The sequence below is a fragment of the Hyaena hyaena genome, unplaced genomic scaffold (genome assembly GCF_003009895.1).
Source record: "Hyaena hyaena isolate Hyena2069 unplaced genomic scaffold, ASM300989v1 scaffold_162, whole genome shotgun sequence".
In the NCBI taxonomy this organism is placed as follows: domain Eukaryota; kingdom Metazoa; phylum Chordata; class Mammalia; order Carnivora; family Hyaenidae; genus Hyaena; species Hyaena hyaena.
The window spans coordinates 348,660-374,296 of NW_024080795.1; the positions used below are offsets into that span (position 1 = coordinate 348,660).

Below are 25,637 nucleotides of genomic sequence, written 5' to 3' on the forward strand. Positions count from 1 at the left end.
AAAGTCATTTGTGATTGTCAGTGTGGGATCCATTTTGTAAGCAGGTCTGGTTTTCAGATAAGTTACAGGACATCACCATTTAGCTGTGGACCTCGGCCATCCGAATGGGGCAGTCTCGGTATCTCACTACCTTTGAAGCCCACGCTTACGGAGTCCCTGTTATGCAAGGGGTTATGGCTCTGATGTGTGGGTGAATCCCTCCTTCCAATTCCCTCATAGCGTTGGCTCCAAGGGGAGTTATAAATTAGGTCAGGTCTGTAATCTCTGTCCCTTTCTCAAACTTTTAAGAGCCATCTAACCCTCAGTCCACTATCAGCTTCAGTCTCCTTATCTGTAACATGAAGGGCTTTTGCGATGCAAGCGGTAAGCTCTCCCCAAACTCTGACATGTGACAAATCTAATGGATTTGCCAGCTCAGAGGAACGTGGCCATTTTCCAACACTTTCTTTAGTTTGGGTAAACCCATTTTCTAGAATGATCTTTCCCTAGATTGCCCTTATAAGAGGAAATCATGACTCATTTCCAGTGTCTTCGAACCCACACTTGGCAGCTCTGCGTGCGGAAACCGTGCTCTCTGTAGAAGGGACACAGAGCACCCTGGAAACCAAGCCAGGCACCTATACCTGACAAGGAATGTGGGCACATGAGGCGGGTGGGGTGAGCAGTGCTCACAGGGGCCAGAATCATCCGTACCATCTCAGTCCTCCCATGAAGCTGGCCCCACTCAGAAGCATGATGGTTCAGAGCTGAGCCCTGGGCCAGACGAGCAGCTCCCTGCTTACTAGAAGTTTAACCTGGAGCAAGTTAATTAACCTCTATGTGCCTCAGTTTCCTAATCTGTAAAATATGAATAATAATTGTACTGTTGTGAGGATTAAATGAGATCAAATGAGCATGTAAAGTGCTTAGAATGATGTCCAGCACATACATAACGAGTGTTCAATAAATGTTAACCATTTTCATCATTGGGCACATATGTCCGGATGTGGAGAGGGTCCCATTACATGAAGCTGTTCTCTCACGTCCCCCAGGCTCTCTGTGCTTTAGAACAACTTTTGTGAGGTGTCTGATCCAGAATAAGTGACTTCCTCCTCTCTGCAGAGCTACGTGTCCAATGGACAGTCTGTCTATCCCAGCCTTAGTCTCCCTAGATTCACAAGACAGTGATAACAACCAGAAGGGTGGCACACGTCTGATGAGAGGGAAGTGTGGTCATTTAAACCTAAGCAAGTGCCTCCCTCGCCTGCAGAGGCTTTATCATAACTCCAACCTGAAGGCCCTCAGAGGTGACGAAGGATCTTTTAGAATAGTGCGTTCCCTGGGGGTTCTCCATGTCTACAGAGGTCCAAACAAGAGAAAATAGATTGTGGTTAGACCCAGGGGAGACATTTGTACTGCAGATGGATAAAATGCTGGGGCCAGACTCCCAAAACAGGTTATATAGTGTCCTCCCTGGTAATTTTGGAAAGAAAGGCTGGTCATCTGTCCTAGACTGTTTTCAGACCATCAGCGCAAGCAAGAATGACACTTAGAAGTCATCTTCTCTGAGCCTTGGTTTTAAGCCTGAGAATTCTAAGACCCAGAGAAAGGCCACAATGGCCCTGTAGTCACATAACTACTTATTGGCAGGACCACTACTTAAGTCATAGGCCAGCAGATCATGCCACGGCACCATACTGGTCTCCAACTGCTGAACCTTCTAGTTCTGGAATGCTCTGTAGTACCAACATACTAAAAAGTAATTGAGGCCCACCCAGAAGGACTCAAAGGTACTGAGCAATGCCTAACTCGCAGCTCCTTCAATTTATCCAACCTGATTTTGGAGCTCTGGCTGTCAGAGCAGTTCAGCCAAGCCTCCTCACTCAAGTAACTGGTTTTCTAAGCTTACCATTTATTTGAAAGCAGCTGTGGTTAGAACAGAGCTTGCTGACTCAGCCCATGGAGTAAGTAAGGATGACTAAACACAAGAATTTCCTGTTGGGGGGGATGGAAAATATCTTTCAAGTGCATTTGTTTCAGGGAACCATTCTGATCAGTCAGGACCTGGCAAATATCTTTCAAGTGCATTTGTTTCAGGGAACCATTCTGATCAGTCAGGACCTGGCCCACCATGGGCCCGTGAGGAAAAGCAGCAGGCTGTCCCCGCTCAGCACCAACGCAAGATTTGCAGATGTTTCCTTTCTTTTTGCTAAACAACCCTGTGGCTGTCGCGGCACCATTTTGGTCTGGCCAGCATTCGCACAGAGCGTTATCTGCCAACTGGTACAGCCCAAAGCCAAGGGGAGCGGATGTCTCCCCTGACCAGAGGGGCCTTTCACATTCCCCTGCTCAGAGGCCTTCCCCCCAGGGGTGAATGGGGCTGATCTGCTTTATCTCAAGACAGCTTCAATTCTGAGCCCACCTTGAACTCGAAAGAGAGGATCATTTGTGCTGACTGATCAGAAACCAGTGTGAGCTGGCTTCTATCTCAAGGGTGCACTCTGGGGAGTTTGCAATCTGGAGTAAAGTCATCATTTTAAGGTCTAAATACCACACAGACATTGGACAACTATAGGAAACGAACATTGACCTTCAGTTGGATTGCTCACCAGCTTAAGGCATTAATTCAGTGAAACTAAAATTTGGATAAATATTTCAAGGCTCTTGGCTGGGAAGGCGTCTGCCTTGCTCAGTTAGAAAGTTGGAGACACCTGGTGCATTTGGGGGGCGACACATTTTTACAACTTGCAAATTAGAAAGGGGGGCGGGGAAAGAGGGAGAGGAAAGTACTCGGCCATCTTCTCAAAGCAATACACAACAGTTCTGACATAGAGGAGTCTATAGAGGAGTTGAATCTGAGGCGCTGCCTCATCCTCTCTCTCTCTCTCTCCCCTCCCCATCCCCAGCCGCTCTTTTACAAGGAGGAAACACGACCGACTGCCTTGGAGGTCTCAAAGAGGGTCAAGGATTTATTTTTAATAAGTGAGTAACGATTTCTTATTCTAATGGGGGAATGTTCTGGGACAGGCAATGTGGAGTGATGGGAAGCAATCTGGTCTTGGGGTAGGGAGAAGGGAGGAGAGAGAGTGCCCCCGTTTCTTGCCACCTAGCAGTGTGAGCTTGGAAGTGTTATACTTTTCTAAGCCGGTTTCATATCCTGTAAGCATTTAAGGTACATAAAGTGTCTGGGAATAATATGGCCTTGAGAAGAGTTTTCTAAATTTCTAATAGTTATGGATTCTTCTGTTTGTCTAACACTTTACAGTGAACACAGTATTTCTATGTTCACTATCTTATTTGAATCTTACAAGATGCATGTGAAAGTGATGCTCAGAGAGGTAAGGGGGCAGAATATGAAGGAACAAGGGGTCCAGATCCAGTGTTCCTTTGAACATACTACACAACGTCTCATTTTAAGGTGTAAGGTTTGTAAAGGATAAAGTGTGATAGGATCAATGTATCAGATCTATGCCTTGCAACTAAGTGCCCTTTGTATGAGGGCTCAAACACGGGAGGAGAGTTTAGAAGAAGCAGTATCAGGCTATGACTAACAATAACATTAAAGACTACATTAAGACCTTGTCTACTCAAAAGACAAGAGGCCAGGGGAAGTGGCCTTGGAATGACTTGGGTTGGGATTATCTAATATTTTCATAAAAGAACAATAGGACCTCTGGTTGGTGGGGAATGAACAGTTGCTATTTGGAATAACACGGGCCAGTGTAAAGAAGTTGATTGTAGACTCAGGTGAGTGAGCCAATATATACTTAGTCCATCCCTATCGGGTACCTGGCTTCTCGTGGAGCCATCAGCTGCTTAACGGGAGTGGACTTGTAACATAAATCTTCTTCAGATTTCCATAGGTCTTAGAACCCTTGACTCATGGTGCTGAGTGGGGCTGTTATAGGTCATATAGTCCAATTCCCACCCAGTGAAACCACTCCTGGATGCCGAGTGGCTACCCACCCTCTGGTGACAAAAAACATCTTACCAACTCTATGTGTCATTTCTAGCGCTGTGCTCTGGCCAGTCCTGATGATGGTCATCTATGCCATCATCATTTCCCTTCCCTTCCCTCCCCTCCCTTTCCCTTCCCTTCCCTTCCCCTCCCTTGAGAGAAAGAGAGCACGAGCTAGGGAGGGGGGCAGAGGGAGAGAGGGAGAGGGAGAGAGAGAGCGAGCCTTAATCTAATGCTCAGCATGGAGACTGACATGGAGCTCAGTCCCATAATCCTGGGATTATGACCTGAGACAAAATCAAGAGTCAGATGCTCAACCAACTGAGCTACCCAGGCACCCTGTGCCATTGTCATTTCTGACTACATGGGGCTCTAGGGGAATACAGAGATGTTGACAGCAAATGCATCTCATGTAGGCAACGAGACATGCTCCTGAAAGTTATATGAAAACAAAATTTCCATAAAGCAAATCCTGTTTTTTGTGTCCTAGGTTGGCTTGTTATTTAAAGGAATCATTGTTCCCTAACTTATCACTTTTAAAAACGTAGAATTAGGTTTGCACAAAGCAGGGATTTTTTAACCTAGGGTCTGTAGTTCTTGGATGAAATACAGGAAGCTGCATGAATTTTTCTGAAACTATGCAAAATTGTGTGTTTGCATTTATACATTTCTCTAAGAAGAGAGTCTACAGCTTTCCTCAAATTCTCAAAGGGGTCAAGCCCCAAAAGGTTAAGAACTATTGGTTTAGAGGAAGGTAGAACTATAATTATGTTCATGAACATCCGTTTGCAGCTCTGATTACAGTTTAGTAGGTCGGTAGCTTTGTCTTTGTCCTTTGCCAGTGTCGAGTTCTCTTCCCTTCTGCTGCCTCTGAGGGATGGGTACCCCTGGGGCATGCTTCCAAGCTTTGCTCATCTGCCTGCCCTATTTGAGAGGATTTGAGAGGCGATTGTTGGCCGTATAATTTAAACTTTGGAGACAGACAGCTCTGTGATGTGGGGCAAGTTGCTTAATCTCTCTGATTCAATTCCTCATCTAATAGATGGGATAATAACAGGATTATTGCGACGAGTCTAAGTGAGATGATGGCTATAATGTGTTTGATGCATAGTAAGTGCTCAAAAAAGAAAAATGTCAACAGAATCTGCACCAGGTGACCAAGTCCTTAAGAAGACCTAAAGCTCTTTTCTGATGGCACAGATAGCTCTTTCTGGGGACCACCTTGCTGCCCAGGACCATGCTCAGTGGCCCATTCGTGGGCATGAGAACAAAACCAGTTGGACCTTTGCCATTTTGTCAAATGGCCTGTTCAGTGCTGGTCCTCTGCTGAGAGCTGTCAAGGGGCCCTGAAACCGTGTTTGATTACTGAACGCGGAAATTCTATGTAGGGATACAGGCTGTGTCTACGGGAGCCCAGAACAACGGGTGCAGTCAAATCGGCTCCAGACCTCAGTCAGGGCTTTGGCTTGGCAGCAATGACAAGTGTCCAAGGGCTTTCTCTCCGCTGTTCCTATCTGAGTCTCAAAATAGCTGGATGAGGTCAGCAATGCAGGTGCTGGAGAAGCCATTTATTGGCAGCAATCATACAAGCAAGTCTGGGGGTTTCAAGGACTTGGTGAAAATGTGAGTTTTTTTTTTTTTTTAAAAAGCTAAATGAGTTAGCAAGAAATGTTTACTGAGTATCCGTTTTTCAGTGTTGAGCTTATTGGGAAAAAATGAATATAGCACAGAGCTAGGCACATAGGAAAGGCTTCTACAGTCAGGTTGGGGTGTCAAGAATTGTATGAGAGGGAAACTCGTGGAGACAGTCTAACTGGATGGTCTGGTATAGTCAAGAGCTGTAAGACTTCAGAGAAGGGAAGATATAAGTCAGTTGCAGGACACGTGAAACGCTTCCTTTTTTAATATTTATTTGTTTTTGAGAGAGAGGGAGAGAAAGCAAGTGGGGGAGGGGCAGAGAGCAAGGGGAACAGAGAATCTGAAGTGGGCTCTGCACTGTCAGCACAGAACCCAACGCGGGGCTTGAACCTACAAACCATGAGATTGTGACCCGAGCTGAAATAGTCAGACACTTAGCCAACTGAGGCACCCAGGCGCCCCAACAGGCTTCTAAAAAGAGGCCGCCTTGGGTTTAGGGAGGTAGAGGGAAGAAGGAAAGTGTAGTGGGAACGCAAGCAAGGGCAGAGAGGCTGGAAGGAGCCGACTGGGGGTGGAGGCACTTGCACAGTGGCAAAACTGGGGGCTGCGTCTGGGAAGGAGTGGGGATTTGGGCTGAAGACGTTACGAAGCCCTCGAACACCCAGATAAATAGGGAAGGGGTGTGGACGTGATGTGGTAGGCAGTGAGGAGTGCTAAGTGTGGCAACAGAGGGACAAGAAGGGGGAACGGGGTAGAGTCCAGCTGGGCGCCATGAACAAGAATCCAGACGTAAATGGGCAGAACAGTGTGGGCCAGCAGAAGACCACGGGAATGATGTGTGAGAGAGCCTGCTGGTCTCTGGGGCCTTTGCCTAGAGTGACACCCAGAGTTTTCTCTTTGTTTTTGTTTCTTCTTATTTTAATTCCAGTGTAGTTGGCCTACGGTGTTGTATTAGTTTCAGGTGTACAGTACAGTCGTTCAACAGTTTCATACATCACCCACTGCTCATCACAGCAAGCGTGCTCCTTAATCCCCATCACCTATTTCACCCCGCCCCCACCTCCTTCCCCTCTGGTAACCATCAGTTCTCTGTAGTTAAGTCTGTTTCCCCATCCATCCATCCCTCTCTCTCCCTCTCTCTCTCTCCCCCCCTCCCTTTGCTCATTCATTTTGTTGCTTAAATTCCACATATGAGTGAAGTCCTATGGTATTTGTCTTTCTCTGACTTATTTCACTTAGCTTGATACCTTCTAGATCCAGCCATGTTGCAAATGGCAAGATTTCATCCTTTTTATGGCTGGATAATATTCATTGTATAGATACCGCATCTTCTTCATCCATTTATCTATTGATGGACACTTGGTGCCCTTCCAGTTTGGCTGTTGTAAATAATGCTGCTATAAACATAGGGGTGCATGTATCCCTTTGAATTAGTGGTTTTGTATTCTTTGGGTAAATACCCAGTAGTGCAATTGCTGGATCGTAGGGTAGTTCCATTTTTAAGGAAACTCCGTACTGTTTTCCACGGTGGCTGCACCAGTGTTCTCCAGCATAAGTAATGCCTCTTTCATACAGACACATGTGACCTGCTTTAGGCCAACAAGGCAAAATAAGTTGCAAAGGAGAAAAATTGAGAGGTGATTCTCCATGTTACAAAATGGTTCTTCACCAAAGGATGCACAAAAGGTTCTTTGACTTAGAAACTCCCCTCAGTTTAGAATGCTTTCAGAGTGGAACAGTCGGCTTTTTTGAATTTAGGAAGAACAATCAAAAATTACATGGGAGGGGTGCCCGGGTGGCTTAGTCGGTTAAGCGTCCGACTTTCACTTAGGTCATGATCTCGCAATTCATGGGTTCGAGCCCCGAGTCGGGCTCTGTGCTGACAGCCATCTCAGAGCCTGGAGCCTATTTCGGAGTCTGTATCTCCCTCTCTCTCTGACCCTCCCCTGCTCACGCTGTCTCTCTCTCTCTCTCTCTCCTAGAAGTAAATAAAAATTAAAAAAAAATTACATGGGAAAGGATTTTGTAAATAGCTAAAGGGGGGCGGGGGTAGAAACCAGTCAAATGTTTCCGGTTGTCCTTTCTTGTGATACATGGAAACTACATAAAACTTACAACTTATGAAAATAATACTAAGCTGCAGTAATTTTAAAAATAATTTAGTAAGTTGAAATGCATGAGGATTAACCAGTAGTAATAATAATAGTCAACATGTATCAAGGGCTTGCATATTACTCAACAATTTAAAGCCATCACTCTGTTTGATCTTCACAGCAGTCCTTTGAAATAGATTTTACTATTTTCCCCCCATTCCATAGATAAGGAAAATGATGCTTTCAGGCTAGTTAACCAAAGTGCACGATAACCCTAAAATAACAAGAAAGGAAGAAACTCCCCTAAGTTACATGCACGTTAGCACCCCGCCTCCCAAAGAGGCTTTGGGGGTGCAGAGTAACAAAACACCTCCACAGTCCCCCTCCTCAGCCCATGCTCTGGGTTCCACTTGATGTAGCAGGTCTTAGGAAGCTTTTCAGGTGGAAAAATGCCCCTCGGCCGGCACAGATTGGTCACAGACCTGGTCCAGCAGTGAACCGATTTTGTTTACATTTCAGCATGAAAGGTGCAGAGAGAGAGAGAGGTCTGCAAAGGGGGGCTCGGGATTCAGTTCCCTGGGTTGTCCTGAGAATTGCTCTTCTAGATTTGAACATTTCCCTTCAGGGGAGAAAATCCAGTGTTGCAAAGTAGTTACTCCCGTTCAGAATTTCCCATGCGGGTGGTGAGTGTGGGGGACTCGCCGTGGAGCAATCACGTTAGCTGGGACTCTGAAGCACCATTTCTACCTGCTACCTATCTGAGTGGCCCAAGCCTGGGTCAGTCTCCTTACACACACTGCCCCTTCCGGACCTCCCCTCCTCCGCCATGGGGAGGGGCCACGCACTTGATCGAGGTTGCTGACAGAGGGTGGATCCAGCATCGCTTCAGTTCAGCGAAGGTAGCATACATTCGCACTTGCTGGAAGACAATCTTGTTTTTGCATTTAGGGGAATATAAAAATGACTTTGTTGTGTTTAAATTGCCCTTGCTGGATGAATAGAGGCCCGTGGCCTCAGGGTTTAGAAAGGATTGTGTAAAGACCACATATTTCCTTATATCTGTTTCCATATGGCTATATTTCCTGAGATACACATGTCTCAGAACTGTTCACTGGTTCTCACTGAAACTGGTTGTTTCCTGTGTTGACTCCTGTCTGTCCATCCAGGTGTTAAGTCCGTAGCTTATTTATGACCTTATTTCTTGATGGGTCCCCAGGCTAAAACTAAGATCCTGATATTATTGAAACTCTCTTGGACAGAAGCCAGGGGTAGGAAAGTCCTGTTTAGTTGCTATAAGCAGTTTGTACCTTACAAGAGATAAAACCTTTGATATTCATTTAGGACAAACTACAGTTAACTCTTGAACAGCATGGGGGTTAGGGGTGCTGACCTCCTGTATAGTCAGAAATCAGCGTATATCTTTTGACTCCCCCCAAATTATTAATAGGCTGTTGTTCACTGGAAGCCTTACCAATAAAAACAAAAAAAAAAATGGATGAACACACATTTTGTATGTTCTATGTATTCTATACCGTATTCTTACAATAAAGTGAGCTAGAGAAAAGAAAATGTTAAGAAAATCATAAGGACGAGAAAATGCATTTAGAGTACTGTCCTGTCGGTGGGAATGTAAACTGGTACAGCCCCTCTGGAAAACAGTGTGGAGGTTCCTCAAAACATTAACAACAGAACTCCCCTAGGACCCAGCAACAGCACTGCTAGGAATTTACCCAAGGGATACAGGAGTGCTGATGCATAAGGGCACATGGACCCCAATGTTCATAGCAGCACTTTCAACAATAGCCAAACCGTGGAAAGAGCCTAAGTGTCCATCAACAGATGAATGGATCAAGAAGATGTGGTTTATCTATACAATGGAATACTACATGGCAATGAGAAAGAATGAAATCTGGCCATGGGTAGCAACACGGATGGACCTTGAGGGTGTTATGCTGAGCGAAATAAGTCAGGCAGAGAAGGACAGATACCATATGTTTTCACTCATATGTGGAACAGGAAAACTTAACAGAGGACCATGGGGGAGGGGAAGGGGAAAAATAGTTAAGGAGAGGGAGGGAGGCAAACTGTAAGAGACTCTTAAATACAGAGAACAAACTGAGGGCTGATGGGGGTTGGGGGAGAGGGGAAGGGGGGTGATGGGCATGGAGGAGGGCACTTCTTGGGATGAGCACTGGGTGTTATATGGAAACCAACTTGACAATAAACTATAATAAAAACATAAAATAAATTTTAAAAGATAAAATAAAAAATAAACGAAAAAATAGAGTACTGTATTTATATTTAAAAAATCTGCATATAGGTGGACCCGTGCAGCTCAAATCCATGTTGTTCAAAGCTCAGCTGTATTCCTGTTTTAATCATGACAGCAGCTCCTATGTACATAATATCATGTAAGCTTCACAAATCCTTAAAAGCGAGGTGCCAGTATTATCCCCCAGATAACGGAAGAGGACAGTGACAGAAAGAGAGTTAAGAGACTTGACCAAGGCAAGGCAGCTAGCAAGTGGAGTGCTGGGATTTGAACCCATAATGTTCATTACCATGAAAGCCTTTCCCCTGGAAACTGCACATTCATCTCCCTGCAAATTTCAAGCAAGGACCTGGATGAAAACTAAAGCGTGGTCCAAGAGGCGAAAGCAGCTTTGTGAGGAGAACGACCTAGAAAGTTGTCTACGTGGGAGGCAGGGATTCGTGCCTGCAGATTAGTTTGGTAAGGGAGCAATTATATCTCAACGGGGGAGAGAACAAGGATGTTCAGAGGGGACGGCAGGGAGTCCAACAGCCAGTCCCTTTTGCTGGGTTTGAGCCCTGAGTGGGGGCGGGCCAAGGCCAGAGGCTTATCGGCTAGGAAACCGTATCACCAGTGAGCCTGTTTCTAAACCCAGCTGTTGTAGAGTCCGGGAGGGGGCCACTCAGCTCGTTGCACTGACCTACACTGCTCTTGTGACTGGTGTCTTTTGTTCATATTTTCTAACTGCTAATCGCTGGTATCGAAGAAGGCTTTTGATTTCTGTGTGCTCACTGTGTATCTAACTACTGTACCGAACTCTCATTAATTCTGATATAAAATTACAATTCACTCACAGCTCTTGGGTTGTGTAGATATGCACCCATATCGTGGATGTATATATACACACACATATCTTCTTCGTTTTGCAGATTAAAGAAACTGAGTTTCAAAGAGGTTTAGTAACTCCCTCTAGGTCACACAGCTACTAAGTGAGGGTGCACAGATTAAACAATAGGCCGACCTTCGGATCCTGAGATCTAAATCACTGTACAATAACATTTCTCTTAGGGACGCCTGGGTGGCTCAGTTGGTGAAGTGTCTGACTTTGGCTCAGGTCATGATCTTGCGGTTCGTGGTTTTGAGCCCTGCATCGGGTTCTCTGCTGTCAGCATGGAGCTCGCTTCTGATCCTCTGTCCCCATCTCTCTCTGTCCTCCTCCCGCGGGTGCTCTCTCTCTCAAAAATAAAAAGAAACATTAATAATAATAATAATAATAATAATAATAATATCTCCCTTATACGTATGACATTTTTGTAAAAATTGGATGATGCTCTTCATATTCTTTGTAATCTCCTTCTTTTGCTTAATAATACACTGTAACAATTCACCTATATGCCTAGATATTACTCAATAACATATTAATGGATATATAAATACCTTTGTCATGAGGGTAATAATTAACATTTATTGAGTACTTACGATGTGTCAGGCATCTTGACATAGACTAATTTCTTTAAAACATTTTTTTTAATATTTTTGATAGAGACAGAGCATGAGCAGAGGAGGGGCCGAGAGAGAGAGAGAGAGAGAGAGAGAGAGACAGAATCTGAAGCAGGCTCTGCGCTGTCAGCACAGACCCCAATGTGGGGCTCGAACTCACAAACTGTGAGATCATGACCTGAGCCGAAGTCGAACGTTAACTGACTGAGCCACCCAGGCGCCCCAACATAGACTATGTCATCTAAGTTGTATCTACATGACAGCAGGATTACTGGTTGTTGCAATCACATCAGTTCAACAACTCCAGCCTGCTACTCCCCTACCTGGTAGTGCCCTAACCTGTCACCCCCAACCAGCTTTGGGGCTGTGGGCTCTGCACAGATCACTACGTCATGTAACACGAAAGGCCCATGTCTTATTGACAGGGGTACAAAGCAAGTAGCAAGCATCCGGGCCGGGCAGAGGGCATGGCAAGGATGATAAGGATGCCCCTTGATGTTAGCAGGACTTCTTGGCCGGAACCTAATGTTACTAGTATAAAAAAGGGACAGAGAAAAAACTACTCCTCTAGTTTCTTGGAAGCTTTGAGATGATGCTGCAACCCAAGGAAAAGTTGGGTGAAAATATCAACATCAATCTCTTGCCCACAAATGTGATCCTTGCCATTGATGCACAATGACTACTTAATGCATCCTGGCTGCTATGGGCTGAATTATGTGCCCTCCCCAAATTCCTGTGTTGAAGTCCTCACCCCGCAGTGTGATGGTTTTTGGAGATGTGGCCTTTGGGAGGTAATTAGGTTGAGATGAGGCCATGCAGGTGGGACCCTCATGACAAGATTAGTATCCTTACAGGAAGAAACACCAGAGAGCTTGCTCTTCCTCTCTCCTGGCTGACCATATACTTCATCTGATTCCCTACATTCTGAAAATGTTAGAGAAAAGTGGTTTTTGCTTCTCAGAGGGCTCTCAGAATGGCATTAGAAAAATATATTTTATTCATTCTTTTAAAGAGCTCCACAAATAATTATCGAGTGCCTACTCTGTACTGGGAACACTGCTTAACAGTGACCAAGGCAGGCACGATGCTTTACTTTCAGACAGCAGGGGCAACCTGTGTACATTTTGGTGGCATGAACTCCACTCACGATGGCATGCAGCCATCACTGCTATCTAGTTCCAGGACATTTTCATCACCCCCAAAAGAAACTCTACCCATTAAATACTCCCTCCCCATTCTTCCTCCCCTCCCCCAGCCCTATGTACCACTAATCTACTTTCTGGCTCTGTGGATTTGCATAATTCTGGATATTTCATATAGCTGGGATCATATAATGTGTGTCCTTTTGTGTCTGGCTTCTGTTCCTTAGCACAGTGTTTCAAGGTTCATCCATGTTGTAGCAGGGGTCACTACTTGCATCCCTTTATGGGTGAATCGTATTCCATCGTATGGATAGACCACATTCTGTCTATCCATTCATCAGCTGATGACATTTGGGTTGTTTCCACCTTTTGGCTATCGTGAATGGTGCTGCTGTGAACACTGAGGAACAAGATTCTGTTTGGACATCGATTTCGGTTCCCTGGGGTATGTTCCGAGGAGTAGAGTTGTGGGTCATATGGCAATACTGTGGTTATTGGGGAATCAGGGAAAGACACTGCTTTTATATTGAAGAGAAAAACCCAACAACCAAAAACTAATAATTTGAAACGTTTTTATTTTTTATTTTTAAACATTATAAGTAGTCTGGCCAGATTTGTGACAAAATGGACCCTCTCAAGGAGGAGAAGCAAAGTGAGCCATTCAGTGCATGCTCATCTGTACAGTTAGAAAAACCACCAAAACACCATCTTCTATTGGCTGGCCAAAGGATTAGCATGGACCTCCTTGGGTCTGAAGTGGGACTGTTTGTCTTATCCGCCAGTCACCACTGAGGCTGGTGATACCCTCGTCCCTCTGTGAACACCCTGAGGACAAAGGGTTATCTGAGTCACCTCTGTCATCCTAGCTCCTGGCACAGTCAACATTTGTTGGTGGAAGGAAGGCAAGAATGCCACCCAGCCCCCTGGGAGAGGTGATCTTGGGCACCCTCTCTTGTTCCCGTGTCCCTGCAGGGTAATAAGGCACACCGACTCTCACACCAACGTCCTTCCCATCAGCCACCAATTTGGGCAGTACCACCACTGTCAGTCACTCGGGGATGAGCAAACCAGGTTTATAGCACATTCCACACAAACAAATTGACAAAGCTCAGAAACTGATGCTTGTCAGACCCAGGTATTCTGAATCTTGTTTTGAACAACATGATCATCATTTCCTTGGGCAATCTCCTACTGTCCCGTCATTTGCCTTTCTTGCTGTAGCATGGGAATCCTGTTACTGGTTTCTAGTCACCTCACAGCATGGTGGGGAGACTCAAAGCAGATATGGAAGCAGGATGTAGGAACATCCCTGGGCCTGCGGAGTCCTCCCCAAGTGGGCAGTGACTGGGCATGATCCCCTTTGGAGCCTGTCACTGCTGTTGACATCGAGAATACTGGTGTGGGAACAAATGCTGTCTTTGTCACCAGCTCAGCTACAGGGGCCTCTCCTTCCCTAAGCTGGCAGCTGAGGCTAAGCACTTGAGATCCCTGGGCCAGCTGTTGTGAAGTAAATGCCAGGCAGTAGGTAAGGCAGGATTCAGAGCTGGGCAGACAGCCAGGCTAGAGTGAGAGCACAGATGGGGGGGGGGGGCACAAAAGTTGGCAAACAAGTATTTTCCAAGGGGGGGGTTAAAAAATACAATTTTGCTTCTTAAGTAGACAAAGCACGAACAGGGGAGCTGCCTAAAAATTCTTGTTTTAACTCACTATCAGCGAAAGAAGATTCTAGTACCAGAGACGCACTGTGAGCAGTATTTCCCAAGGAGGCTTGCCTGGGAACACAGAAAGATAGCCACACCCTTTGAAGTTTGCTGGGAGCTTACAAAGGGCAGTGTTGTTTCCACCGAGGAAGAATGATAGCCCCGCATAATGGTGTCCTTATTCTCTAAACCCCAGACCTTATGTGATGAGGGGCAAGTAAGCCCGCAGGCCCAAGCAAAGGGGGCGGGGGGAAGGCTCGGTAAGACACACATGCCTTTAGCTTGCTCGCTAGTCAACATGGAAGTCTTCCTAGGAAGATGGTGTGGTCCAAGTCAGGAGTCTCGTTCCACTCTATTCCTAGGAGGACTGCTAAACCATACCAAGATGCTTTGTTCATTTGGTGATGGCTGATAAAAATTTCCAAGCGGACACATCGTCCATCTTGCTTGATAGACATGGGTGAAGCATGGTGTGAGCTTAAAGGTTATAGGGATAAAAGATTGTTGAGGAAAAAATGGCTAAACCCATGGTTTATCCATGGGTTAAATCGGAATGGGAATGGTGGAATTTCCAGCCCTGGGATTCCTATCACCCAAAAGAGGAAGGTCAGTAAGCTGGCAATAGCTGTCAAAGGCAGATTGTCTGCCAGTTATTAGGAAACAGAGCCCCCAAATTGAGTTCTAACATAGCCCTGACCAACTTCAGGATGCCTATGGTATTGCATCATGCATGCTTATGTCAGGGACCACTTCCAAAATTCTGACTCATTTCCCAGGCCAAGGAAACCATGTCAGCATATGAGTTTCATTCCTGGTGTCATCCCAGGGAATGTTTGTCAGCCCTGGTGTCTGGGAATGATTCCATCAGACCTGGGAGGAGCTGTGTGGTGTGGTGGCAAGAGCGAGGAGAAGCCCTGAGCTCCAGGCCTAGCTCTGTCGCCAATTCACTGTCATTCCCAGTGAGTCTTTTAACCAATCCGTGTCTTGGCTTCTCCAGTGGCTAGAAAGAGACTGTTTAATGAAATGATCTCGACCCTTCTGCCTTTAAAAATAAAAATGGCCGTTTCTTTGTGTTGGATTTGACAAAAATCGTGTATATGCAAATCGCCTGTTTGATCATTTTTGTTTTAGGTCTGTAAGGGGTCTTAAAGATCATCTAGTCCAGCGATCCCTTTGTCGTGCATACGTAGAAACCGAGAGCCAGAGAGAAGGGAGTTGTTCAATTAGTGCAGAATCAAGGTTTAGAGATCAGGTTTCTTGATTCCCAGTCCAGTGCATTTTCCACTACGTCTACTTTTAAGTCAGAGTAATGCATGGGCATGGTTCAAAATAATACAGGAGAGCTTGGAACAAAAAAACAACAGTTCTCAGCCCCACCCTTAGTCACACTCCTCAGAGGCAACCAATTTTAACAGACTCTGTTTTCAATTCATCTGGTCGTTACTTCGGAATCACTAAATAATATGCCTCTACTCCTATTTCTTGGTTTATCCATTTTGGATCTTATCTACTGACTCCCTGCTATTAAAAAAAAAAAAAAAAAAAAAAAAAAAAAGCTCACTTAACATTACTCCTAACCTCCCCTCTTTCCTCCCCATGTTTGATAGTGTTATCTTTATGAGATTTTTTTTCATTCACTTTTTAAAATAACATACAGTAAAATTTACTATTTTTAGTGTATAGTTAGTTTTATGAGTTAAGACAAGTATATAAAGTCATGTAACTACCACCACAATCAAGATATAGAACAGTTCATTACCCCCTCAAATTTTCCCATGCCGCCTTTTGTAATCAGCCCAGCCTTCTACCCCCAACTCTAGATAACCACGGCCCTGTTTAATGTTGCTATAATTTTGCTTTTTCCAGAAGGTGCTAGAAATGGAACAATGGAGTATGTGATCTTTTGAGACTGCATCTTTTACTCAGTATAATTATTTTGAGATTCATGTATCAGTAGTTCATTCTTTTGTATTACTGTATCCATTGCATGGATGTACCACAGTTGATGCATTCCCCAGTTGAAGGACATTTAGGTTGTTCCCGGTTTGATAGTATTATTTTTAGCTATTCCATGGGTTACTTTTTAAATTGCAACTATATTCTTAAACCTGTATTTCTTGAGCCATCATCCACTATCTATGCAGTAGATCTTCTTCAGCGTACTAAATGCTTTTGATTGGATTTTAAATATGATACTTTCATTCATTTACTCTTGGCTTTAAATCAATTTCATTTGAGGGTGTAACTTTTCATAGGGGTCAGAGGGATTGATTAAATGCTATCCAGCAGCCCTATTCAGGGCTACAGCTATTCTAAATGGCTCCTGTAGCATAGAGGGCCCTCTCTAGTACCAGACGTGCTTGTTGCTGGGAAGATATACATGTACTTTCTTTTCTGACCGTTGCTAACTCAGGCAGTAATTTTGGGGAAAAAGACCTTTCTTCATGTGGATTTCAGCTTTTGTCTGTCATGCTTTTTCTGTTCCAGCTGCCTTCACCAGCGAGCACAAAGCCACATTTCAAAGGAGACTGACAAATTATCCCCAGCTGCCAGAAGGAGGTTAGCTTTCTGTGTGTTCTGTGTCCGCTTCTCTGATAACCAACAGGTTAACTTTCTAAAAGGAACTGACAAAAGCAGAAATTGTCTTTTTACCCCAAGTGGGTTTTTTTGCTCTTTTAAAAGATGTCAATTTGTAATGTTCCTCTCCATTCAGACCCAAATATATGCTGAGAAATACAGCATAAGTGATCACAACTGTACCTTTATTGTTTGCAAGATTCATATTAATGTATTTTTAAAGTGTTTATCAGAGCCAAATTATTTTTTAAATTTGTTAGCACCATGTCTTTCCTCAAAGAATAGCCTTTTAAAGACTGAATGATATCAGCCTTGCCTATAGAGATGTATATGTTCTTATATTTCACTTACTTTTTAAACTACCTTTGTATGTACGTTATCTACCCTGCACTCACACTGCATAACAGGAGTGAGTCTAATGCCTGCACAGTACCCCACACATAATAGATGCTCAGTAAATGCCTTTTGAATTAAAATGGTTCAAAATAGTGTCATGTACACATGATGGTGAAGTATTCTGGATTAATGCAATGGAGCAGACATTCTCAAACACTACTGGGAATGCAAATTGGTACAATTCTCCCACAGGGCACTTTGACAACACGTGCCAAAGCCTTAACAATGTTCTTCTTATTATTCTCTTTCTAAGGACTTACCTAAAAAAAAAAATAGAGCTGTACAAAAATATAAATATGAGGAAATTTATCGTAACATCTTTTAAAATAGAGGAAAAGTGGAAACAGCTTAAAAGTTCTCCTTACTATGAAATCCTGTGCAGTAACATTTATACCATGAAATGCTACATGGTTATTTAAAATCACGTTTAGAAGATTATTTAATAACATGAGGAAGTGCCCACCACTTAAATTCAGTGGGGGAAGGGAAGATACGCAAATGAATATACAGTATGATCCGATGTGCGTGTGTGTGTGTGTGTCTGTGTGTGTGTGTGTAGAAAAAAGAAGACTGAAAGTAAATAAATAGAAATATTAATACTGGTTACCTCTAACTTGTAGGATTATGAATGACTTTCATGTTCTAATTTCTGTAATTTCCAAACTCTTTACAATGAGCGTATCTTAGTTTATAATCTGAAAAACATCTTTCTCACTTGAAAGAAATAAATACTATTTCTAATAGATTGAGGGCTTATATTCATAAAATCCTAGCAGTAAGATATGGAACCATTTCTCAAACCAAATCAACTCTTCAGATGCCGTGTAAAAAGTCACACCAGTGTTTATAAGTTTTCAGAAAGACAAACTGAAGCCCAGAAGGCTCGTGTTTAAGCATTAGGAGCCCAAGTTTGATATTGAAAGGCGAATGTGTTCATCCTTTTCTCTAGGCCTAGTTAGATTTCATCCTTCTCTCTTCTCATCTGTACCCCTTTTTAAACTGTATAGATCTGTGGAACAAATGTTGAGCAAACTGGAAATAAATAAAATCCAATGGCTTTAAGATACCACAAAGCCCTCCCTTCCTGTGTACTAATGGCTACCTGCCCACTGTACTCCCCAGAGTGGAGGGCTGGAGTCAGCCAAAATGGAGGCTTTTCTGATTCAAGCGTGAACACTGCAAATGCTCACAAGAGAGAAAAACTTCTGTCTGTAAAGATTGAGACACAACACGTACAACCTTCTCTCTCCCCTACGATCTTAGCTTCATAGAATATAAACTGGTGAGCTCTGCTAGGGAAAAAAAACTAACTAAAAAATCATAGAAGGTGATACAGTAAGGACTATTCAAAGAAATCTCAGAATTCTAGAGCTTGAAGGAAAACATTCCAACAAGTATAGTGCTCCCTCCAAATGTCACATGCTGTGCCAGGTTCTCTCATAACAACTATCTAGCAATGCACCCCATTTTACAGATGAGGAAATCAAAGCCCAGGGAGGGGTTGTAAATTGCCTTAAATCAGTTTGTTGCCTACAAAGTTTGGGCTAGGTCCTACATCTTCCGGAGACTCAGATGAAAAGATGGGGTTTTCTAGTATAATCTTCCCCTCAGCTCCAGACAGTCCAAATATTTACTATTACAGTTCTGCTTGGGTATTTTGTTAACAGCTCAAGCTAATCAGGTCCAAAATCAAACTCACAGCCTTCCCCCTTGTCTCCCAGTCACCCAGAATCCAAACCAAAATCTGATTGGCTTCTTACTCTCCTTCACCCCCACCCTGTAAACAAGTCCTGTCGACTTTTCCTTCAAAAACGCCTTCATATCCTATTCAACCCATAAGACAACCCAACCTTCACCTCCTTAAGAAATCTCTTCTTTACTATGCCGGTCCACACTACTGCCCCTCATCCAGGAACCATTAGCATTTGGTCAGCAGCGTTCCTTCATGTGACGAACATATATTGAGTGTCTACTATATGCCAGGTCCTGAGATGGATAATTCATTTGTTTTATCTCCCCAACTAGACATTTCAAAACCCTGAGAGTCTAGAGTATGACTTTTTCCATAGCCTTTTAAAGACCTATTGCAGCTCTGAGCACATATTGAAGACTTGTTTGTTCAAGAGTAGAACAGATTTAAGGAATCTGTCACCAGCTTGGCAGCTAGAGAACTCTGAGGATGCCTTAATCTCTGGTTCCTCCTCAACATCTCACAAGCTACATGGGTATGATCCACTCACTCAATGAAGACAGCATATTATAATGTAGCTTTTTAACACCATACCTTAACAAATAAGTAATGAGATTTAACTAATACGAGATGTGGGATCCTAAAAGTCAACTGGGGACTTCTGTCCCCAAGGAGATGGAGTAGATAGACTGTTCCCCATTCCTTCCACTAAGTACAACTAAAAACCCTGGACATTTTATATATAAAACAAACATAAGAAGACCAATGAAGATGGAGAGAAGAAGGCAGACTGGGTAAAGACCTCAGGAACCAAAGAATGATATGGTAATGAGTTCTCTGAATTTTCTCTTCTCCTCACATATCCCAGACTGGCTGCTGGAGAAGCCAGCAATTCAGAAAACACCAACAGGAGCAAACAAAAATAAAAACCTGCTCTCCCTAGCAAAAGGACCAGGAAACGGGCAACCTAACAAGATAGAAAACTATTCAACAATTACTGCTCTATACCACAGGAAAAACTATGACTCCCACCTCACCCCTGCCAGCAAAAGCCAAGTGAGGAGCCTGACCTTCTACTGCAATCTGGCGGTAACAAGGCAATATCTCCTCCTGCAGTATCTCCTCCTTTCTCCTCCCAGAGTAGCATCAGGAAAAAAAAAAACAAACAAACAAACAGCTAAAACAGAAGGTTTGAATAAGATCCAGAGTTTCATTACATAATACCCAAAATGAACAGTATTCAATTTAAAATCATTCATTACAACAAGAACCAGGAAGATCTCAAACTGAATGAAAAAACACAATCGGTAGATGCCAAAACCAAGATGACAGGGATGTTGGAATTATCTAATGAAGATTTTGAAGCAGCTGTCATAAAAATGCTTTAAGCAGCAATTACAAACATGTTCAAAACAAAAGAAACAAAGTCCCAGCAAGAACTATAAAGTCTCGGTAAACAAATACAAATATATACAGGAGAACCAAATGGAAATTTTAGAACTGAAAAACTCAGTGGCTCAAAAGAACAGAGGAGGCAAATGAAAGAATCAGAGAATTTGAAGATATAACAATAGAAATTACCCAGAGAGAAAATAGACTGGAAATCAAATGAATAGTGCCTCAGGAACCTGTGGGGATTGTAACAAAAGATACAACATTCATATCATCAGAGTTCTAAGAAGAGAGGAGAAAGAGAAAAGCTGAAAATTTCCAAATCGGGGAAAAGATAGAAAAATATACTCAAAAAGTTGAAAGAATCCCAAACTGGATGAATCCAATGCACATTCAGACATATCATAGTCAAACTTCTGAAAACTAAAGACAAAGAAAAAAATCTTGAAAGCAGACAGAGAAGAAAAGATATTACTTACAGGAAAACAATGTTTTGAATAAGGAATTGGCCCATTTTTCAAGTGCTAAACCTGCCAACCCAGAATCCTATATCATGCCAAAATATCCTTCAGGAATGAAAGGGAAATGAAGACATTCTCAGATGAAAAAACTCGAAGAGAATCTGTCACCATCACACCTACCCTAAATGAGTAGCTAAAGGATGTTCTCTAAACAGAAATGGTTTAAAAACAAACAGAAAAGAAATCTTGGAACATCAGGAAGAAAGAACACAATGAAAACATCAATAAATTAAATAGACTTCCCCTTCCCCTCTTGAGTCTTCAAGATTATGTTTGGTGGTTGGAGCAAAAATTATTACACTGTCTGATTGGGTTTTAAATGTATGTAGAGGAAATATTTAAAACAATTATATTATAAACTGGGGAGGGCAAATGGACATAAATGGAGGTAAGTTTTCTACACTTCCCCAAACCGGTAAAATAACACCACCATTAGACTGTGATAAGCTATGTATATACAATGTAATACCTAAAGGAACCACTAAACTCTATACAAAGATATACACTCAAAACTATGAAAGATAAATCCAAATGATATTCCAAAAAAAATATTCAAGTAGCCCACAGGAATGCAGGAAGAAGAAAAACAGAAATGAAAAACAGAAAACAAAAAATAAAATGGCAGACACGGACCCTAGTGTATCAAGAGACTCACTTCAAATATAATGATACAGGGAGATTGAGAAGAAAATGATGGAAACATATATTATGCAGACATGAATCAAAAGCACGAGTGTCTCTGTCTCTATTAATATCAGATAGGCTTCAGAGTGAAGAAAATTTGCAGAGACAGAGAGGGACATTATGATATGTGACAATGATATAATGATAAAATGGTAAATCCATGAAGAAGACGTAGGAATGCTAAATGTGTATGTGCCAAACAACTGAGCTGTCTTTGAAGCAAAATATGTGAATCAAAAACTGATAGAACTGAAAGGAGAAATAGATAAATCCCCATTGTAGTTACAGATTTCAGCGCCCTTCTCTCCATAACTGATAGAACAGCTAGACAGAAAATGAAGATATAAAAGAACTTAACAACACCATCAACCAACAGAGTCTAATTGACAGAGAACACATTACCCAACCCCAGAAAAATACACATTCTTTTCAAGTACACATGGAACTTTATGGACCACATTCTGAACTATAAAACAAACTTAAACACATTTGGAAGAATTAAAACCACACACAGTGTGTTCTCTGACCAAAATGGAAACAAATTAGGATAACAACAGAAAGATAACAGGAACATATCCAAATACTTGAAAACTAAATGACATACTTCTAAATAATTTATAGGTCAAAGAGGAAGTCTCAAGAGAAATAAAAAATACATTGAACTAACTAAATTTAAAATAAAAATGCAACATTTCAGGGGCACCTAAGTGGCTAAGTCAGTTAAGTATCTGACTCTTTTTTTTTTTTTTAACATTTATTTATTGAGAGACATAGAGAAACAGAACATGAGCTGGGGAGGGGCAGAGAGAGAGGGAGACACAGAATCCAAAGCAGGCTCCAGGTTCTGAGCTGTCAGCACAGAGCCCGATGCGGGGCTCAAACCCACAAACCGTGAGATCATGGCCTGAGCTGAAGTCAGACACTTAACCGACTGAGCCACCCAGGCACCCCAAGTATCTGATTCTTGATTTTGGTTCAGACCATGATATCACAGTTCGTGAGTTTGAGCCCTGTGTCAGACTCCCCACTGTCAGTGCAGAGCCTGCTTGGGATTCTCGTTCTCTCTCTCAATCTCTCTCTCTCTCTCTCTTTCAATAAATAAATAAACTTTAAAAATGCAACATTTCAAAATGTGTGGGACACAGCAGAAACCATGCTGAAAGAGAAATTTATAGCATTAAGTACATACATTAGACAAGAGGAAAGGTCTCAAATCAGTAAATCTAAGCTCCCATCTCTAGAACCTAGAAAAAGGACAAAATAAACACAAAGGAAACAGAAGGGAGGAAAAACCATAAAGAGCAGAAAACAATGACATTGAAAAGAGGGAAACAGTAAAGAAAATCAATGAAACAAAAAGCCATTCCTTTGTAAAAATCAATAAAATTGAGAGATTTCTAGCAAGACTGACAAAGATAAAAGAGAGAACAAATAACCAATATCAGGCCAAAACAGAAGATATTACTACAGACCCTGCAGACATCAAAAGGATAATAGGGGAATACTATGAACAATTCTACACACATAAATTTAACAACTTAGATGAAATATACCCATTCCCTGAAAAGCGCAAGCTACCACAACTTACCAAAAATAAATATATTTAGTAGCCCTGTAACTATTAAGGAAATTAAATCCATAAGTTTAAAACTCCTCCGAAAGAAATCCCTAGGCCCAGATGGTTTCACAAAGAATTCTACCAAACATTTGAAGAAAAAGTAATGCCCCTTATACATAATCGCTTCCAGAAAATAGAAGTAGTGGGAACATTTCCCAACTCATTTCACGAAGCCAGTATTACTGTGGTACCAAAACCAAAGCTAGTACAAGAAAACTACAGACTAATCTTGCTCATAAATATAGATGCAAAAAATCCTTAACAAAATATTAACAAATAAAATATGTTCAGCAACACAAAGGAATTATATGCCATGACCAAGTGGGGTTTATTCCAGATATGCAAGTCTGGTTCAATGTTCAAAAATTAAACAATGTAAACCACCATATTAACAAGCTAAAGAACAAATATGGCATGATCACATCAATTGATGCAGAAAAGGCACTTGGTAAAATTTAACATCCATTCCTGATACAAATCTCTCAGCTAGTGAGGAACAGAGGGGAATTTCCTCAACTTGATAGAGGGTATCTACAAAAATACCTACAGCTAACATTATGTTTAATGATTAAAAAAAAAAACCTGAATGCTTTCATCCTAAGAACAGGAAGAAGGCAAGATGTCCACTTTCACCACTTATTCAACATAATGCTGGAAGTTCTGGCCAGTACAATAGGGTCAAAAATGAAAATAGAAGGGATACAGATTAGAAAGGAAGAAATGAAACTTTTTCTATTTGGTGATAACATGATTACCTTCATAGATAATTTCAAGGAATCTGTTTTAAAAAACTTCTAGAACTAATAAGTGAGTTCAGCAAGGTCACAGGATGAAAGATAAACATATAAAAATTATATTTCTATATAAATACACGGACACCAGAATAAAAAATACACTACCATTTGTAATTGCAAAAAAAAGAAAAAAGAAAAAAAAGACTTGGGTATATCTAACACAATATACATAAGACTTATATGCTGAGGGGTACCTGGGTGGCTGTCAGTTAAGCATCTGACTCACAGTTTCGGCTCAGCTAGTGATCTCACTCTTTGTGAGTTCAAGCCTCTCATCAGGCTCTGTGCTGACAGTGCTGAGCCTGCTTGGGATTCTGCCCCTCCCACACTCTCTTGCACTCTCACACACACTCTCTCTCTCAAATGAATAACCTTAAAAAGAAAAAAAAAAAGGCTTATATACTGAAAACCACAAAATGCTAATGAAAGAGATCAAAGAACTAAAAAAAAATAGACATACCATGTTCATGGATTTGAAGACTCAGCACAGTAAAAATATCAGTCTCCCCAAATTGGTATACAGGTTTCACACAAATCCTACTCAAAATCCCAGCCAGAGTTTTTTTGGATTTTATCTAAAATTTATGCATAAAGTCAAAGGAACTAGAATAGCTAAATTTTTAAAAAGAATAAAGTGGGAGGAATCAGTTGGCCCTATTATACATCTACAGTCTGTGTAGTATTGGCAGGGGAATAAACATATAGACCAATAAAACAGAATAGAATCCATAAATAGACCTACATAAATAAATACGCTCAAGTGGGGAAATTGGATATCCATAGGCTAAAAGAAATTGGGCATGCATAGGCTAAAAGGAAAAATAACCTTGTAGTAGTCAGGGTTCTCTTGAGAAACAGAACCCTGAGAGAGGGAAGGAGGGAGGAAAGGGGGGAGGGCAGGAGGGAAAGTGAGAGATAATAGAGAAAGAAAGAGAGATTTATTTTTAAGAGATTGGCTCATGTGATTGTGGAAGCTGGTAAGTCCAAATCTTCAGGATAGGCCAGCAGGCTGGAGACCCAGGGAAACCCCCATGTTGAAGCGAAAATCCAAAGGCAATCTGCTGGAGAATTTTCTCTTCCTTAGCAGAGGTCAGTCTTTTTCTTAAGGCCTTGACCTGATTGGATGAGGTCCACCTATATTAAGGAGGGTAATCTGCCTTATTAAAAGCCTACTGAATGAAATGTTAATCTTTTCTTTAAAAAAAAAAAAAAAAAAAAAACCTTCACAGCAACATCCAAGTGTTTCACCAAATATCTGGGTACTGTAGTCTAGCTAAGTTGACACATAATTAACTGTCATAAACTTCACCCTAAATCTCATACCTTATATAAAAATTAACTCAAACTGGGTCATGGACTTAAATGTTAAACTATAAAACTTAAAAAAATAGGAGAAAATCTGCAGGATCTAGGGTTAGGCAAACATTCTTAGATTTGATACCAAAAGCAACATATATAAAAGGAAAAATCAATAAATTAGACCTGATCAAAGTTGAAAGCTTTTGCTCTGTGAAAACTTTGTTGAGAGGATAAAAAGATAAGCTACAAAGTGGGCAAAAATATTTTCAAACCATATATCTGACAAATGACTCATATTTAAAATATATGAAGAACTTTCAAAAACTCAACAGTATAAAAACAATCCAATCAGAAAATGAGCAAAGGACATGAAGAGACATTCCAGCAAAGAGGAAATATAGATGG

General features: G+C 42.0%; 1 protein-coding gene across 6 annotated transcripts in view; it reads left to right on the top strand.

The window, feature by feature from the left end:
- Positions 1-25,637, top strand: part of PLAC1 (placenta enriched 1) — a 196,480-nt gene that overhangs the window by 146,668 nt on the left and 24,175 nt on the right. For 2 of the 6 annotated variants that reach the window (XM_039239870.1, XM_039239869.1), the window contains exons 2-3: positions 2,886-2,961; positions 16,749-16,820. The exons of 1 other annotated variant lie outside the window; for it this stretch is intronic. The gene's annotated coding sequence lies outside the window, so the exon portion shown is untranslated. The remainder of the gene's footprint in view (positions 1-2,885; positions 2,962-16,748; positions 16,821-25,637) is intronic. 3 more of the 6 variants (XM_039239871.1, XM_039239872.1, XM_039239873.1) reach the window with 2 other exon arrangements.